Source organism: Physeter macrocephalus, chromosome 2, assembly GCF_002837175.3.
Source record: "Physeter macrocephalus isolate SW-GA chromosome 2, ASM283717v5, whole genome shotgun sequence".
NCBI classification, from domain to species: domain Eukaryota; kingdom Metazoa; phylum Chordata; class Mammalia; order Artiodactyla; family Physeteridae; genus Physeter; species Physeter macrocephalus.
In genome coordinates this window covers 35,794,813-35,814,493 of record NC_041215.1, presented here as the reverse complement: position 1 = coordinate 35,814,493, position 19,681 = coordinate 35,794,813, and the positions used below count along the sequence as shown (strand labels likewise).

The 19,681-nt window shown below is 37.2% G+C and overlaps 1 protein-coding gene across 10 annotated transcripts in view; it reads left to right on the top strand.

Moving 5' to 3' along the window:
• Positions 1 to 19,681, top strand: part of WDR33 (WD repeat domain 33) — a 106,294-nt gene that overhangs the window by 17,983 nt on the left and 68,630 nt on the right. Inside the window, exons 2-3 of one of the 10 annotated variants that reach the window (XM_055087364.1) lie at positions 6,333 to 6,399; positions 18,994 to 19,043. The exons of 1 other annotated variant lie outside the window; for it this stretch is intronic. The gene's annotated coding sequence lies outside the window, so the exon portion shown is untranslated. Of the gene's footprint in view, positions 1 to 6,332; positions 6,452 to 8,248; positions 8,315 to 18,993; positions 19,089 to 19,681 lie in introns of those variants that run through there. 8 more of the 10 variants (XM_055087363.1, XM_055087357.1, XM_055087355.1 and 5 more) reach the window with 8 other exon arrangements.

Here is a 19,681-nt window from a genome sequence, read left to right as displayed (position 1 = left end):
ATGAGGATCCACTCTAGTTTGAGCACAGGGAAACAATAAACAACTCCAGAGGTATAAAAAAGTATGCCTTTTAAGTTCAGAATCCAAACAACTAAAATGCGTACTGAAAGTTTTTTCCCTGAACCTAATCATGTAGGAGACAAAGACCTAAATGTAGGTTTATTCCCAAAACGGTATTCAAAAGACATGAAAGGACAGTGTAAAACTGGGAGTTTTACACTGGTGGGAGTAAAACTGGTTAATAAAATTGAAAACTGGAAAAGTATTCAACTTATTAATAATCAGGAAAACTAAAAAAGAAACAACCAAGAAAAAGTGATTTTTCTTTTTTAAGCCTAAAGTATCAAGAAAAGTGACTTCAGTAGTTCCTCTTGCTTATGATGGAAATAAATGGTTCTACAGAAAAAGCTTTATGTACAAAGATGATCAGTGTGATTTGAATTTTAGTAGGATGTATTTTATTTTTTAATTTTATTGAAGTATAGTTGATTTACAGTGTTGTGTTAATTTCTGTACAGCAAAGTGACTCAGTTATACATACATATGTGTATATATATTCTCTTGCATTATGGTTTATTACAGGATATTGAATATAGTTCCCAGTGTTACACAATAGGGCGTTGTTGTTTTTCCATCCTGCACATACTAGTTTGCATCTGCTAATCCCAAACTCCCAATCTTTCCCTCCCACACCCCCCACCCCGCAACCACAAGTCTGTTGTCTGTGTCTTTAAATCTGTTTCTGTTTCGTAGATATGTTCATTTGTATCGTATTTTAGTAGGATATATCTTAAAAACAATTCAAATGTCCAACAGTGGGACATTTAAGTAAATCATGTTTATATTATATATATATATATAAATTTTTTTTCTACCTAGAATATTACATAAGTTGTTTCAGATGTAACAGCAGTGTTAAAATCAACAAGTTTTAATCTTAACCGAACCGAGTAAACTTAGCTGTTTAAGTATTTTTAAAGTTATTCTCTCCAGAAAACTAAGGGAGCTTTTCTTTTCCATCCCCACATACCACGGTTCTGTTTTTGGAGGACTTTCAATTGATGAGTAAACTGCTTTGCAGATTTTTCAGAACTTCTTTGCCCAAATGAAAACCAATCTGGACAAATTATATATTGCATAGATTTCTCTGCAGTTTTGTCTTTCTTTAGAACCTTATTGCAATTACCATACAGTATAATTTTTACCTATTTGCCCCACATGAAAAATTACCTGTCCTGAAAAATATGGTGGATATATCCTGTGATCTTCCAGTTAATAGAATTTTTACCTCAATGATAATCTTTATCGTATTTCAAAATAACCAACTCCACCTTGGACATTATTTCCATCTTTACTGACTCATAGGCACATGAACTAGTGCCCAGCTTCTACCTCTTCTACATCCTCTCCTCCATAAGTGGATGGAATTATTTAATATAAGTCTGATGTAGGATAATGAATGCTTTACAAACACAGTTTAAGTTAAAGTCATTGACTAGGGAGCCTACATGCTCAATTCAAAATTTAATATTTTTTCCTCCATAAATAACATGTACTTAATTGTCATGAGGCAGCTATTTGGTTTTCAAAAAAACCACTTTTAGGTATATATTCATAGGACTGATTAGACAGTCCAGGTGAAATGGTTATAGGGATAGAGGCAGCCGTCATCTCACAAAACTCATTTATATATCAAAATCTATTTTGATATGTAAGGCTGAATTCTTCCAACTAGTTAATGTTTTCTGTAACTCAAGCACTCTTCTCTTGGCAAGAGCAAGCTGGAACTTATCCATGAAGGTAAAGGTGCTTAATGCTAAACTTTTCTTCTAAGCTTAGATTTGGACTGCTTAAGAAACTGGTACCCAAGAAACCAGCTTGGTCTTTCTACATTTTTACTGTCTTAAGTAAATCATGTTATATTTAATGGAACATTTAGGAAGTTGTTAAAAACACTTGCAAATAGTTTTGTAACATGCAAAACTCTTAAGCTGTAATTATTAAGGGGGGGAAAAAAGAGTAAAAATTTAGGTATAATCCATGATTTCACATACAGTTAACAAGTAACAATGGTGCCATATAGTCGTCCCTCACTATCTGTGGGGGATTGGTTCCAGGACCCCTGGAGGAGGTGGGACGTCCCTAATATAAAAAGGCATAGTATTTGCATATAACCTACACATATCCACTCCTATATTTTAAATCATCTCTTGATTACTTATAACTAATACAATGTAAATGCTATGTGAATAGTTGTAAATGCAAGAAAAATGCTATGCAAATAGTTATTGGTGTGTGGCAAATTCAGGTTTTTTGAAACTTTCTGGAATTAAAAAAGGTTTATTCCCATCCACAGTTGGTTGAATCTGCAGATGTAGAATCTGTGGGTACGGAGGGCTGACTATATTTACTTGCTCCCTCTTCTCTTTACTTTCTCCTCTTTTCCCAGATATCTATCATTACCATGTATTATTTTCACAGTGGACCAAGGCTTAAAAAATGCAAATTATGAATAGGTAATACAGATTTGGCTCTCTCTATATAATATCATTAGTGTCCGTATTAATGTGACACTGAGGTGGAACAGGATCTTCAAGTGCCTTCTAATTGTCATTAGGGAGAGGTTAAACTGTGTACAGCATGGTTTTCACTTATTCAGTTTTGTTTTGGTTTTTTTTCTGAACTCTGAAAAAGTTGAGTTATCATTGACATATAGCATTTTATTAGTTTCAGGTGTACAACATAATGACTTGATTTATGTATACATTGCAGAATTATCACCAGATAAGTCTAGTTAATGTCAGTCACCTTACATAGTTACAAATTATTGTTCTTAAGATGAGAACTTTTTTTTTTTTTTTCTTTTTTTTGCGGTACACGGGCCTCTCACTGTTGTGGCCTCTCCCGTTGTGGAGCACAGGCTCCGGACGTGCAGGCTCAGCGGCCATGGCTCATGGACCTAGCCGCTCCACGGCATGTGGGATCTTCCCGGACCGGGGCACGAACCCGTGTCCCCTGCATCGGCAGGCGGACTCTCAACCACTGCGCCACCAGGGAAGCCCCTGATGAGAACTTTTAAGATCTACTCTCTTAGCAACTTTCAAGTATGCAATATAGTATTATTAACTGTAGTCACCATGTTACTCATTACATTCCCATGACATTTATAACTGGAAGTTTGTACCTTTTGACCCGTTTCACTCATTTCACCTACTGCACATCCCCCTCCTCTGGCAACCACCAATCTGTTTTCTGCATGAGTTCTGTTTTTTGTTTGTATTTTAGATTCCACATGTAAGTGAGATCATACATACTTGTCTTTGACTTATTTCACTTAGCATGATGCCCTCAAGCTTCATCCATGTTGTCACACATGGCAAGATTTCATTCTTTTTGATGGCTGAGAATAATTTTGTGATACATATGTATGTGTCTGTAATGTATATGCACATATATATAGACACATTGTTTCCGTATCTTGGCTGTATAAATAATGTTGCAGTGAACATGGGGTGCATATATCTTTTTGAGTTAGTATTTTTGTTTTCTTTGGATAAATACCTGGAAGTGGAATTGCTGGATCATATGGTAGTTCTGTTTTAATTTTGGGGGAAACCTCCACACTGTTTTATAGCTTACTCCCCTTGTACTGATAGCCATCAATCTCCAGAGGCTTTTTTTTTTTCTTTTTTTTTTTGTGGTATTTGGGCCTCCCTCTGCTGTGGCCTCTCCCGTTGCGGAGCACAGGCTCCGGACGCGCAGGCCCAGCGGCCATGGCTCACGGGCCCAGCCGCTCCGCGGCACGCGGGATCCTCCCAGACCGGGGCGCGAACCCGGTTCCCCTGCATTGGCAGGCGGACGCGCAACCACCGCGCCACCAGGGAAGCCCCTCCAGAGGCTTTTAAATTATTAGTAGCTTGCAGTTTGGGAATAGAAAGTATTGCTTAAGCACATGTGAAAGGACAGCTGTTTTTTTGAAAGTTGTATTTCCTGTTTTAAGTTAATTTTGGTTAAAACTGTTTCAGATAGACTTTAGATATTAGATTTGTGTCTTATTTATTTTTTTTAAAATAATGTTATGATGAAGCTGATTGTCAGTTCTCCCGAAATATACTGGACTGAATTCTTCATTTGGAGGGACTGATCACATATATGACATGTATGTTGTCTTTCATTCTTAACAGACCTTCCAGCTGAGAAGTATCTCAGGTTTTTGATTGAAAACTTAATCCAACATAGAATAAGCAACTGAATTTATATTTTTGTCACTTATAAATTGTTACTATCCAGTCATTAAAGGAGATCCAGTCAGACCCCTATTGCTTTAGAAAAATTATACACATACCATTTATAGAATAGAAAAATATTTTCTTAAAAACAAAACTGAATTCTGGCTTCTATTTCCCAAGTTGAGTGAGGGGGTGAAATTTTACAGTGTTTTAAATTGAGTTTCTAATGTACGAAATCAGTATATATTAACTGTGAAACACATTTCATTTACTTCTGGGGTAATATAGATAGTCTAAAATTCAAAACGTGTTAACTAAATTTTTTTTAACTGATTTACAATATTGTGTTAGTTTCAGGTGTACAGCATAATGATTCAATTTTTTTCACAGATAATATTTCATTATAGGTTATTATAAGATATTGGGTTTAATTCCCTATGCTATACAGTAATCCTTATTGCTTACCTATTTTGTTTTTGGTTTTTTGGTTTTGTTTTGGTTTTTTGCGGTACGCGGGCCTCTCACTGTTGTGGCCTCTCCTGTTGTGGAGCGCAGGCTCCGGACGCACAGGCTCAGTGGCCATGGCTCACGGGCCCAGCTGCTCCGCGGCATGTGGGATCTTCCCGGACTGGGGCACGAACCCATGTCCCCTGCATTGGCAGGTGGACCCCCAACCACTGCGCCACCAGGGAAGCCCTGCTTACCTATTTTATGTACAGTAGTTTGTATCTGTTTATTCCATACTCCTAATTTGTCCCTTCCCCTCTCCCTTTGGTAACCATAAATTCGGTAATCATAAATTTGTTTTCTGTATCTGAGTCTATTTCTGTTTAGTATATAGATTCATTTGTATTACTTTTTAGATTCCGCATATAAGTGTATCATACAGAATTTGTCTTTTTCTGACTTATTTTACTAAGCATAATATTCTCTAGGTCCATCCATGTTACTGCAAGTGGCAATATTTGATTCTTTTTTTTATGATTGAGCACTCTATCACATCTTAAGCCAGTTGTCTGTTGATGGGCGCTTGGGTTGCACCCACGTTTTGGCTATTGTAAACAGTGCTGCTATGAACATTGGGGGGCATGTATCTTTTCGAATTAGAATTTTCATTTTTTGCAGATGTATACCCAAGAATGGAATTGCTGGATCATATGGTAGCTCTGTTTTTAGTTTTTAAAGGAACCTCCATACTGTTTTCTATAGTGACTGCACCAATTTACATTCCCACCAACAGTGTAGGAGGGATCCCTTTTCTCCACATCCTGTCCAGGATTTTTTTACTTGTAGACTTTTTGATGATGGCCATTCTGATCGGTGTGAGGTGATACCTCATTGTGTTTTTTTAAAAAAAATAAATTTATTTAATTTATTTTTGTCTGCATTGGGTCTTCATTGCTGCGCATGGGCTTTCTCTAGTTGTGGCGAGTGGGGGCTACTCTTCGTTGCAATGTGCGGGCTTCTCATTGCGGTGGCTTCTCTTGTTGCGGAGCACAGGCTCTAGATGCGTGGGCTTCAGTGGTTGTGGCTCGTGGACTCAGTGGTTGTGGCTTGTGGGCTCTAGAGCACAGGCTCAGTAGTTGTGGCACATGGGCTTAGTTGTTCCGCAGCATGTGGGATCTTCCTGGACCAGGGCTCAAACTTGTGTTCCCTGCATTGGTAGGCAGATTCTTAACCACTGTGCCACCAGGGAAGCCCCTCATTGTGGTTTTGATTTGCATTTCTCTAATAATTAGCCATGTTGAGCATCTTTTCATGTGCCTGTTGGCCATCTATGTCTTCTTTGGAGAAATGTCTATTTAGATCTTCTGCCCATTTTTTTTTTGATGGGTTTGTTTGTTTTCAATATTGAGTTGTATGACCTCTTTGTATATTTTGGAAATTAATCCCTTGTTGGTCGCATGGGTTGTAAATATTTTCTCCCATTCTTAGGTTGTCTTTTTGCTTTGTTGATGGTTTCCTTTGCTGAGCAAAAGTTTGTAAGTTTGATTGGTCCCATTTGTTTAATTTTGCTTTTATTTCTTTTGATGTGGGAGACTGACCGAAGAAAATATTGCTACGATTTGTGTCAAAGAATGTTTTGCCTATGTTTTCTTCTAGGAGTTTAGTCTTCCTGCTAAATTCAGGAGCAAGACAAGGATGCCCACTCTTATCACTTCTATTTAAGGTAGTGTTGGAAGTCCTAGCCACAGCAATCAGACAAGAAAAAGAAATAAAAGGTATCCAAATTGGAGGGGAAGAAGTAAAGCTGTCAATATTTGCAGATGACATGATACTCTATATAGAGAATTTTAAGGTTTCCACACAAAAGCTATTAGAACTAATAAATGATTTCAACAAGGTAATGGGATGTAAGACTAATATACAGAAGTCTGTTGCATTTCTGTACACTAATAATGAAATGTCAGAAAGAGAAAAAAAAACAATCCTATTTAAAATTGTGTCAAAAAATTTAAACACCTAGGAATAGATTTAACAAAGGAGGTGAAAGACCTATATGCCAAAAACTATAAAACACTGTTGAAGGAAATTGAAGATGATTCAAAGAAATAGAAAGATATTCTTTGCTCTTGGATTGGAAGAATTAATATTGTTAAAATGGCCATACTACCCAAAGCAATCTACAGATTTAGTGTAATCCCTATCAGAATATCAGTGACATTTTCCACAGGACTAGAACAAATAATCCTAGATGGGATTATTATATGGGACCACAAAGGACCCAGAATTGCCAAAGTCATCCTGAGAAAAAGGAGAAAAGCTAGAGGTATAAGTTTTCTAGACTTAAAACTATGTTACAAAGCTACAGTAATCAAAACAGCGTGGTATTGGCACAAAAAACACATACATAGATCAATGGAACAGATTAGAGCCGAGAAATAAACCCATGCACCTGTGGTCAATTAATCAACGACAAAGGAGGCTAGACTATACAGTGGAGAAAAGACAGTCTCTTCAAGTGGTGTTGGGAAAGCTGGACAGCTATGTGTGAAACAATGAAATTAGAACATTCCATCACATCATATACACAAATAAACTCAAAATGGCTTAAAGATCTAAATGTAAGATATGACCCTATAAAACTGGAAGAAAACATAAACTAAATTTCTTGTCCTAAGTCATCTAATTCCCTTCCTGAGGTCATCACTGGTAATATTTCTGGTGTATCTGTCTGTAAGTGATATAATTCTATAAAAACATGAGTGTGCTTACAGCTTACAAATAGTCTCCTTTATTTATTTTTTTGTTTATTTGTTTTATCACTACCAAGATAGCCAACCAAGGTAGTTTCTTCTTTTTTAGATCCTATAGAACTTTATATTTCCTTCGAAGGTTTACATTCATCAAATGAAAGCATAGCTGGATCATTTTCATCAGTGAATTTGGAAAATTTAGGAATGGGTCAAGTTTTTAATATTAGTTGTATCTATTATGAATACTATGTGAATATCTTAAATTCCTAATAAATTTTGCAGTTTGTAAAAATTTTTTCTGTGGTAGTTATTTGAACTTAACTTTGTAAGGCAGTGGTGAATTCTCAAGGTGAGGCCAGAACTATTTTTATAATAATGCTAAGATATTATTAGGCTTTTTTACTGTGGTATAAAAGCAATAATGGATAAAAATGCTGGCTCCTTAACATGCTTCAAGGCAGTGGTACCAACTGTGTTAGTAGTTACTGTATGTTTACTGTCACCTCACACTGGTAGTTAAAATGAAAAAAGCATTTTACTTAAGGATGTCATTGACAAGCAGTAAAAATAATTAATTAATTTAAATGTTAAACCTTGAATGTGTGTTTTAAAATACAGTGTAGTGTACTGTGGACAGAATTGTGTCCCTGTGAGAATCGTATGTTGGAACACTAACTCCCAGTGATGGGATTTGGAGATGGGGCCTTTGTGAGATAATCAGGTTTAGATGAAATATGAAGGTAGGGCCTTCATGATGGGATTAGTGTCTTTATAAGAAGAGACACCAGAGAACTTGCTGTTTCTTTCTCTCTGCCCTATGAGGACACAGCAAGAAGGTGGCCATCGGCAAGCCAGGAAGAGAGCTCTCACCAGAACTTGACTATGCTGGTACCGTGATTTCAGATTTTCAGCTTCTAGAACTGTGAGAAAATAAATTTCTGTTGTTTAATCAGTCTTTCAGCCTGTGGTAGTTTGTTATGGCAGCCTGAGGAGACAGCTACGTACTGTGTGATGAAATGGGAAGTGTAGATAAAGTGCTTTTTCTCACTTACAAAAGTATGTCATTTCTCTTGAGGGACAATTATGTAATGCTAATACTCACTTTTTTTTTTTTTTCCCTCACTTTTTTTTATGGAACCCATTTTTTACTTAAAAGAATGACAGACTGTTCAGAGAGGTGGGGAGAGTACAGAGAAGAAGGCGCCCAAATTAACCATCAGGAATGAAAGAAGGGCTATCACTACAGAGCTTACAGACATTAAAATGATAATAAGGGAATAATATGAAAATTCTCTGCCCTCAAATTTAATAACTTGAGTGAAAGTGAACAATTCCTGCAACAACACAAACTACTAAAAGTCACTCAAGAAGAAATAGATAACCTGAATAGTTGCGGCATGTGGGATCTTTCATTGCGGTGAGGGCTCTTCATTGTGGTGCGCAGGCTTAATTGCCCCCACAGCATGTGGGATCTTAGTTCCCCAACCTGGGATTGAACCCATGTCCCCTGCATTGGAAGGTGGATTCTTTACCACTGGACTACTAGGGAAGTCCCTCTTTTTTTTTTTTTTTTTTTTTTTTTGGCTCTGTGGCATCTGGGATCCTAGTTCCCAGACCAGGGATCAAACCTGCGCCCCCCTGTGTTGGGAGCACAGAGTCTTAACCATTGGCCTGCCAGGGAAGTCCCAGTCCTATGTCTTTTAAAGAAACTGATTTCACAGTTAAAATCCTTTCAAAAAAAGAAACTTGATGTTCAGGTGGTTTCACAGGTGATGTTTACCAGACATGTAAGGAGGAAATAATACATAGGAGTTCACTGGCAGTCCAGTGGTTAAGACTCCGTGCTTCCACTGCAGGGGGCATGGGTTTGATCCCTGGTCAGGGAACTAAGATCCCACATGCTGCGCAGCCAAAAAAAAAAAAAAAGAGGAAATAATGCAGGTTCTATATAGTCTCTTCCAGGAGAAAGTAGAAGAAACACTTCTCAACTCACTATATGAGGCTTGATACAAAACCGGATAAAGATATACAAGAAAATAAAACTATACCAATACTCCTCACGAACATGGATGGACGAGTTACAAAATATTAGTGACTGTATCAAATACAGCTATAATTATAAAATAGATATAATACGTCACAATAAATGCGGTTTATTCTGGAAATGAAAGGTTGTTCAACATTTGAAAATCAGTTGGGGTAATTTACCATATTAATATACTAGTCTTTGTAGATAGAGAAAAAGCATTTGGTACAATTCTTCATACTTTCATGCCAAAAATTCTTACAAACTAGGAATGGAAGGGATTTTCTTTCACTCATGAAGGGCATCTGTAAAAGTCTATAGCTAATGTCATATTTAATAGTGAATACTGTGAAAGACAATGCTTTTCCCCCTAAAATTTAGAACAGTGCAATAAGGCAAGAAAAAGAAATACAAAGGGCTTTTAGAACAGAAAGGAAGAAATAAAATTGCCCCTATCTGCAGATGACAGGATTGTGCAGAAAACCCCAAGAAATCTACAGGAAGGCTTCTAGAACTAATAAGTGAGTTTAGCAAGATTTCAGGTTATACAGACAGTGTACACAATTAATTGTATTTCAGTATGGAAATACAATTAATTGGAATTACAGCAATGGAAATATATAAAAAATGGTACCATTTAAAAAGCACCAAAAAATAGATAAAAGTCTAGCAAAATGTGTACAGGATCTGTGAGCCGAAAACTACAAAACTGATTAAAGAAATTAAGGAAGGCCCAAGGAATTGTAGAGAATTTATCTTTTTGTGGTTTTGAAGACTAAACATTAAGGTGTAATTTCTCCTCAAATTGATCCACCAGATCAGAATCCCAGAAACATTTATTGTAGGTAATCAATGATAAGCTGCTTTTAAAAATCATACAATGGCAAAGGAGCACAGATTGCTAAAACACTTGATAAAGAACAGCATAGTTGGAGAATCTGATATGAGATCTGGCTGTTTTCAAGATATTCTTTACAGTTACGGTAATCAAGATATTGAGGTATACCCCGCACAAAATGTGAAAGACAATTCAGTAGAAAAAAGATGAGTCTTTTTTATAATTGTTTACAGTACAATTGGAAAATGTAAAACAATAAAATTGACAGAGGAGAAGACAGGAGAAAATCTTTGTAGCCTTGGCTTAGATAGAGACTTCTTAGATATAATCGAAAGCACGAAATCAGTTGATAAGTTCGATTGCATTAAGATGAAAAATTTCTACTCTGAAAGAAATGGTGAAGAGAATGAAAAGAAGTGACAGATTGAGAGAAAATATTCACAAATCACATATCTGATAAAGATTTTGTGTGTAGATTATGGAAGGAACTCTCAGAACTCAACGGTAAGAAAATAACCAGAGGGAATTCCTTGGCAGTCCAGTGATTAGGGCTCCACACTCTCAGTGCCAAGGGCTTCGGTTCAATCCCTGGTCAGGGAACTAAGATCCCACAAGCCATGTGGTGTGGCCCAAAAAACGAAAATCCAGTTTAAAAATAGGCAAAAGATTTGAAAAGAAGCTTTGTTGGCAAAGATACACATGTGACAAAAGACTTCTACATCATTAGTCACTAGGGAAATGCAAATTAAACCTCAACAAGATACTACTACTCTACTATTAGAATGACTAAAAAGCAAAACAAACAACCATGTCCTCCCCCTAGTAGACCATACCAAGTATAAGTGAGGATGTAGAGCAACTGGAACTTTTATGCGTTGCTGTTGGGAATGCAAAATGGTACAGCCACTTTGGGAAACAGTTTGGCTGCTTTCCATAAAGTTAAACATAAACTTAACATGACCCAGCAGTTCAGTCGTAGATATTTACCCATGAAAAATGAAAACTTATGTTACACAAAAACTACATGTGAATGTTTATAGCAATTTTGTTCAAATTGCAAAGCACTGCAAAAAATCCAAATGTTCCTCAACTGGTAAATGGATAAACAGTTGTGGTATGTCCATAGAATTCAACAGTAAAAAAAGGAATTTGCAGTAGTGTTGGCAAATCTCAAAAGTATTATGCTGAATAGAAAATGACAGACTTAAAAGTCTGTATACAATGTATGATTCTATTTATATGACATTCTGTAAAAGACAGAAACTACAATGATGAGGGGACTTCCCTGGTGGTCCAGTGGTTAAGACTCCACGCTTCCACTGCAGGGGTCGCAGGTTAGATCCTGCGTGCCACGCCTAGCGGCCAAAAAAACCAAACAGACACACAATTACAGGGATAGGAAACAGATCAATGGTTGCCAGGGACTAGAAGTAGTGGTAGGAGATCTGTAACAGCGGGCCAGTGTGAAGGAATATATGAGGGTGGTGGAACTGTTTTACATCTTGATTGTTCCATGGTTCTATGCATTTGTTAAAACTTAAAAACGTATACCAAAAAGTGAATTTTGCTGTATGTAGCTTTTTTTTTTACAGGTATATTTTATTTATTTTATTTTATTTTTAAAATAAATTTATTTATTTTTGGCTGTGTTGGGTATTCGTTGCTGTGCGCGGGCTTTCTCTAGTTGCGGTGAGCGGGGGCTACTCTTTGTTGTGGTGCGTGGGCTTCTCACTTCAGTGGTTTCTCTTGTGGAGCATGGGCTCTAGGCGCTCAGCCTTCAGTAGTTTGGCACGCTGGCTCTAGAGCATGGGCTTCAGTAGTTGTGGCACACAGGCTTAGTTGCTCCGTGGCACGTGGGTCTTCCCGGAACAGGGCTTGAACCTGTGTCCCCTGCATTGGTAGGCGGATTCTTTTTTTTTTTTTTTTTTTTTTTTTTTTTTTTTTTTTTTTGCGGTATGCGGGCCTCTCACTGTTGTGGCCTCTCCCGTTGCGGAGCACAGGCTCCGGACGCACAGGCTCAGCGGCCATGGCTCACGGGCCCAGCCGCTCCGCGGCATGTGGGATCCTCCCAGACCGGGGCACAAACCCGGTTCCCCTGCATCGGCAGGCAGACGCGCAACCACTGCGCCACCAGGGAAGCCCGGTAGGCGGATTCTTAACCACTGAACCACCAGGGAAGACCGTTGCATGTAACTTTAAAAATAAATTAATCAAGAGTATGAGAAAAGCCACAGACTGAGAGAAAATATTTGCAGAAGACATATCTGATAAAAGACTGTTGTCCAAGATATTCAGAGAACTCTTAAAACTTAATGATAAGAAAATGTAGAACTCAGTTTAAAAAACAGGCAAAAGATCTGAACAGATACCTCTCCAAAGAAGATATACAGGTGACAAATAAGAATATGGAAATATGCCCAGCATCATACATCATTAGGGAATTGCAGATTAAAACAACGAAATACCACTGCACACCTGTTAGAATGTCTAAAATCCAAAACACTGACATCACTAAATGCTGGTGAGGTTGTGGAGCAACACAAAGTCTCATTCATTGCTGGTGGAAATACAAAATGGTGCAGCCACTTTGGACAGTTTGTTAGTTTTTTACAAAATGCAGTATATTCTTTTTAAAAAAATATTTATTTATTTATTTGGCTGTGCTGGGTCTTAGTTGCGGCATGTGGGATCTAGTTCCCTGACCAGGGATCGAACCCAGGCCCCCTACTGGAAGTGTGGAGTCTTAACCACTGGACCACCAGGGAAGTCCCAAAATGAAGTATACTATTACCAGAGGATCCAGTAATCGCACTTCTTGGTGTTTAACCAAATTAGTTGAAAATAAATTCATAGAAAAAACCTGCATGTGAATGTTTATAGTAACTTTATTACTAATTGCCAAAACTTAGGTAACCAAGATATACTTCATAGGTGAGTGGATAAACAAAGAGTGGTACATCCAGACAATGGAATGTTAGTCAGTGCTAAAAAGAAATGAGCTAAGCTATTGTGGAAAAGACCTGGAGGGACTTTAAATACATACTGCTGTGTGAAAGAAGTCAATCTGAATACATTTTTCAAAACCTATAGGATGTACAACACCGAGAGTGAACCCTTATATAAACTTTGGGCTTTGGGTGATAGTGATGCGTTAATATTGGTACACTGATCTTAACTTTCAGTCTGATACTGAATGTTGTGAGGGAGGGGGACTGTGTGCAGGAACTCTGTGCCTTCTGCTCACTTTTACTGTGGACCTAGAACTGCTTTAAAAGATAAAAGTGGGGCTTCCCTGGTGGCGCAGCGGTTGCGCGTCCGCCTGCCGATGCAGGGGAACCGGGTTCACGCCCCGGTCTGGGAGGATCCCACATGCCGCGGAGCGGCTGGGCCCGTGAGCCATGGCCGCTGAGCCTGCACGTCCGGAGCCTGTCCTCCGCAACGGGAGAGGCCACAGCAGAGGGAGGCCCGCATACCACAAAAAAAAAAAAAAAAAAAAGATAAAAGTGTATAGGAATAAACCTGCCCAAGGAGGTGAGCGACTTACATGCTGAGGACTATAAAACTAATAAAGGAAATTGAAGGTGATTCAAAGAAATGGAAAGATATCCCATGCTTTTGGATTGGAAGAATTAATATTGTTAAAATGGCCATACTGCCCAAAGCAGTCTACAGATTCAATGTGATCCCTATCAGATTACCCATTACATTTTCACAGAACTAGAACAAATAATTCTAAAGTTTATATGGAACCATAAAAGACCCAGAATTGCCAAAGCAATCCTGAGGAAAAAGAACAAAGCAGGAGGGTTAACCCTCCCAGACTTCAGCGACTACTACAAAGCTACAGCAATCAAAACAGCATGGTATTGGCACAAAAACAGATACCTGGATCAATGAAACAGAAAAGACCACTCAGAAACAAACCCGCTAACAAACAACTAAGGTCAATTAATTTTTGTCAGAGGAGGCAAGTACATATACAATGGGAGAAAGATAGTCTCTACAGCAAGTGGTGTTGGGAAAGTCAGACAGCTGCATGTAAATCAATAAAGTTAGAACACACCCTCACACCATACACAAAAATAAATTCAAAAGGCTTAAAGCCTTAAGTATAAGACATGGCACCATAAACTCCTAAAAGAGAACATAGGCAAAACATTCTTCAACATAAATTGTATCAGTGTACTCTTAGGTCAGTCACCCAAGGCAATAGAAATAAAAGCAAAATAAACAAATCTGACCTAATCAAACTTACAAGCTTTCGCACAGCAAAGGAAACAATAAACAAAACAAAAAGATAACCTATGGAATGGGAGAAAATATTTGTAAACTATGTGACCGACAAGGGATTAATTTCCAAAATATACAAACAGCTCATACAACTCAATAACAAAAAACCCAATCGAAAAATGGGCAGAAAACTTAAATAGACATTTCTCCAAAGAAGACATACAGATGGCCAACAGGCACATGAAAAGATGCTCAACATCGCTAATTATTAGAGAAATGCAAATCAAAACTACAATGAGGTATCACACCGGTCAGAATGGCCATCATTAAAAAGTCTACAAATAACAAATGCTGGAGAGTGTGGAGAAAGGGAACCCTCCTACACCATTGGTGGGAATGTAAATTGGTGCAGCCACTATGGAAAATGGTATGGAGGTTCCTCAAAAAACTAAAAATAGAGTTGCCATATGATCCAGCAATCCCACTTCTTGGCATATATCCGGTTAAAATTATAATTCAGAAGGTACATGCACCCTTATGTTCACTATTCACAATAGCCAAGACACGGAAGCAACCTAAATGTCCATCGACAGATGAATAGATAAAGATGATGTGGTACATATGTACAATGGAATGCTACTCAGCCATAAAAAAGAATGAAATAATGCCATCTGCAGCAATATGGATCGACCTAGGGATTATCATATTAAGTGAAGTAAGTCAGGAGAAAGACAAATACCATATGTTATCGTATGTGGAATCTAAAACATGACGCAAATGAACTTATCTATGAAACAGAAACAGATAGAGAACAGACTTGTGGTTGCCAGACAGGGAGGAGGGGAGGGAGAGAGATGGAGTGAGAATTTGGGGTTAGTAGATGCGAACCATTACATGTAGAATTGATAAACAACAAGGTCCTACAGTATAGCACAGAGAACTAGATTCAGTATCTTGTGATAAACCATAATGGAAAAGAATATACAAAAAAATGTATACATATGTATAAGTGAATCACTTTGCTGTACAGCAGAAGTTAACACAATATTGTAAATCAACTGTAATTTTTAAAAGTACATAAAATATTAAATAAATTTAAATGAAAAGAATGACAAGCTATGGCATTCAGACTTCTTGAGTATATGTTAAATTTTTTTCTTGAAGATGAATGTAAGTAGACTGTTGCTTCAAGGAAAGCAACTGTTAGTATTTGTTGCCAGTGATAAAAATTGAGTTTTCAAGCAAGAATTAGAGTTTTGGAAAACTTGTGTCTGTGAGGTTGAGTTTCCCAGTAATTAATAGTTTTTATGATGAGATCAATGCTGATTTTAATAAAAATGATTATTACATGTTTTATAAGAAGAGTGACAGTTAGATGAAATGCCTGATTTTGTGGAACCAGTGTTTTCCAAGTGATCAGTGCATGGTGTTGAAAAATCGTGCATGGTTTAAAGTTCCAAAGTGCAAAATAAACCAGTGTATTTTAATATAATAGAGTACAGAAAGCTTATTGATGTGATTTCAGAGGCTGCATTACAGTTAATATTTAATAAACTATCACTTGTCAAGTTTTGTTGGAATATCAAAGAATACCCATAATTTTCTGAGAAGGCTATTAAAATAATCTTCCTTTTTCCAAATGTATATCTCTGTAGGTCCAGATATTTTTCATGTACTCTAACCTAAATAATAACATATTGCAGCAGATTGAATGCAGAAGCAGACATGAGAATCCAGCTGTTTTCAGTTAAGCTAGACATTAAGGAGATTTGCAAAAATGTAAAAAACAACGCCAGTCTCTCACTAGTTGTTTCTGGTGAAGGGAAAATTGTTATTATAATAGGTTTATCATTATTCTAAATTAAATTAATAAATACTTTGGATTTTTCTGTTTTAATTTCTAACATGGCAAATATCTATGGATATAAATACAACAATTAACAAAAATTTGGGGGAAATCCTCAATTTTTAAGAGTAAAGGGGTCCTGAAATAAAAAGTTTAAGAATTTGCTGCCATAAAGAAACTTCATTGAATTCCCTGGTGGTCCAGTGGTTAGGACTTGGCGCTTTCACTGCTGTGGCCAGGGTTTGATCCCTGGTCTGGGAACTAAGATCCCACAAGCCGCAGGGTGCAGCTTAAAAAAAAAAGAAGAAACTGTTTCAGAAGTAAGCTATCCAAGTTACTTTGTCCATTGGTTCCCAAATTTTGCCACACTAAGGTATCACCTGGGAGCTTTTAAAACTCTCTGCTGACCAGTTCATATCCCATACTGTTAAATCAGAATGAAGATGAGACCCTTAAAGTCTGGCCTTAGGAACTGCTGACTTCAACTCACACTTGAATCTTTGAATTCCTTATCTTTAATTTAGGAGGTCACTTTATGATTACTTACCTTATCTAGAAAATGGGGCATGGTTTTTGTTTACTTTTACAAAGGCAGTTCACTAATCTAGTGAGAATTGGTTTGTCCAGTTTTTATTGGTTTAGACAGTTGATAAATTACAGTGCAGTTTGAAAAGTGTAAGAATGGAAAACCCTCTTTGTATGCTAATGACAAGGAGAAATAAACATATCCAATAACCACTGACTTTATCTCCATTGAAAACCGTTGATGGTACAGGTTCCTTATCCCAGAATCACACTTCTGAAATACTGAGTTGTTACTTTCCAACTGAGTAGACAGTCAGATTTGTGGTTATATGTGCATTAAATATTAAAGTTAGCTTTTGAAATGGCACAGAAAACTGAATTTTAAGCCCAAATACAGTATCAGGTAACATGTATTAAACTGGTCGAGTGCAGTATCCACTAAAATGTTTCAGTACCCTTGTACCTAAGTATACAACCAAGGCTGCTTACCCCAGGTTACAAAGAATTATGCAGGTAAATCTGAGGCTGAAAGCAATAAAAGTTGGAAAGCTCCTACACTGAGAGTTAAGTAAAGTTGATCTTTAATGTCAGATTTAGTCATCAAGGTACAGAATCGTGAACTTTTAAAAACTATTTAAACAGTTGCCTTCTTGTTTATTCTTTAAAAGATGGAATGGTCTCAACATAATGTCTCCTGATTTGTTCAGCATTCATATTTATCAGTGATTGGACATTGAAGAGAGAACGTATTGATCACTTTGTTATTGGCCTTTTTTACCACTCGTGTAGATCCCCTCAAAGTTCTGTGGCAGATTAGGTATCAGATCTCTTTTAGGGTAGATTATCCATCTCAGGACCTAATGGTCTGGTGGTAATCTTCAGTAGAGGTTCCTAGGCTGAGGTTCTGACCTAGGGGACCAGGTTTGTGTTAATGAGGGTGGTGATCTTAAAATCTTTTGTTATTTTTTAAAGCCCTTCAGTAATTGTACTTGCTATCCTAGCTATTTAATGCATCAGTAGTTTGCTTTTGGTTAGAATTCTTTCCTCTCACTTTGGGGAAACAAGCTTTCATGTGCTGATCAGAAAGCTCTGATTATTGGTTGACACTGTAAGAATTGTTATATTTCATAGTTCGACCAGATTCTGGTGCCATAGCTACTGTAGCCAGGCACTGTACCCACACTAGACAGATGCTGTATTTGAACTTCTTTGGCTATGGATTCTCAGTGGCAGCAGAAATTAAGTTATCATAAGCAGAAGATAGCATAAATAAGAAACTCTGGTTTTCACTGAATGGTTTGTTAACATTAAGCCATTTGCTTTCACTTTTGACAAATTAACAGGAAGGAAATACTTTTTTACATTGTGACCTAGTGTACACACATGTACAACCAAAACAGTTTTACAGAAGCAGTTCTTTGCTTTAAAATGTGTGGTTCAATCTTGTCTGTTCTATTTTTTTAATTATTAAAGTAATGCTAGTTGTCAGCCACATTGATTTTAGGAACCACCAATAGGATATGACTTCTGGTTTAAAGGAAAAACACTACTTCAGAGCAATTGATGAACTTTCAGGCCATGGAAGTTTCTTTTCAGTTCTACCCTCCTGAATCGTAAAGATATTTTTATTCAATTGTGTGAAGCATTTAGTAAATTCATTTTGGATTGAATTTGTGGAATTAGTTAAGGTTTAGCATTGTTATTGTCCAATAAAAAATACATTTGACTCTTGACCAATGTGGGTTTGATCTGTGCAGGTCCACTTAGACACAGATAATTTTCAATAGTAAATACTACAGTACTGCATGGTCCATTTGTTGGTTGAATCTGAAGTTGTGAAGAACCATGGATATGGAGGGCTGACTATAAGTTATACTCAGGTTAACCCCACATTGTTCAGGAGTCAACTGTACACCTTTCCCACTGTGTTTTAGTTGGAGATTGGCTGTGACGGTAAAATTTTTCTCATGGAGTCAGAAATGTTTGCTTGGGGAAGATTATTTTGGACTGTGTTTGGTTGGGAAAAAGATTATTCGGGATGTGGTGTGCTGAATGAATGAATGTTACTTATTTTTGTTTCTTTCCTCTGTCTTTTCCTCCAGCCTTCCCTCACCCCACCCTGAATTTAAACTTCTTGAGGCTGAATTGTGCAGTAAGCATCCTGTGTTATATCCCTATTGCCGATGAATAGTTCCTGGTAAACAAGCATAGTAGATTCTCAATGTAGTAGTATTCTCACATTGCTTTCTTTATGAGCTCTTCTGTTCTAATAAACTGTCAGTCTTGAGGACAGACTTTATGTGTCTCTGTCTTTAGCATGTCAAGTAGTTAGTGCTCACTGATTACTTCTTGAAATGAATTACATTTCTTGTTATGCTTCCCCATGTCACAGGGATTTTTCAACAAATTCAACAATTCCTAAGTTTATGTATTCACAGCTAGTAACTAGTAACTGCCTCAGTGAATTTGGTGGTGCCTGCTCATTATTAATAACTTCTGCTATATAATTTTTAATTTAAGTCTTATGTCTCTCATAACTCTCTTTCTGTTCATTCTGCTATTGTTGCTCTAATTTTTGAGCTTGTGTTATTACTAGTATAGAGTTTTTATTACTTTAATTAGAAGTTAGGTTCAATAAAATGAGTTATTGTTTAGCACAATTCCATAGTGTGAAACTTGTAATGACTTTTCTTTAAGAAAAGCATTTGTGGTTCACTGGTCAGAATGGCCATCATCAAAAAATCTACAAACAATAAATGCTGGAGAGGGTGTGGAGAAAAGGGAACCCTC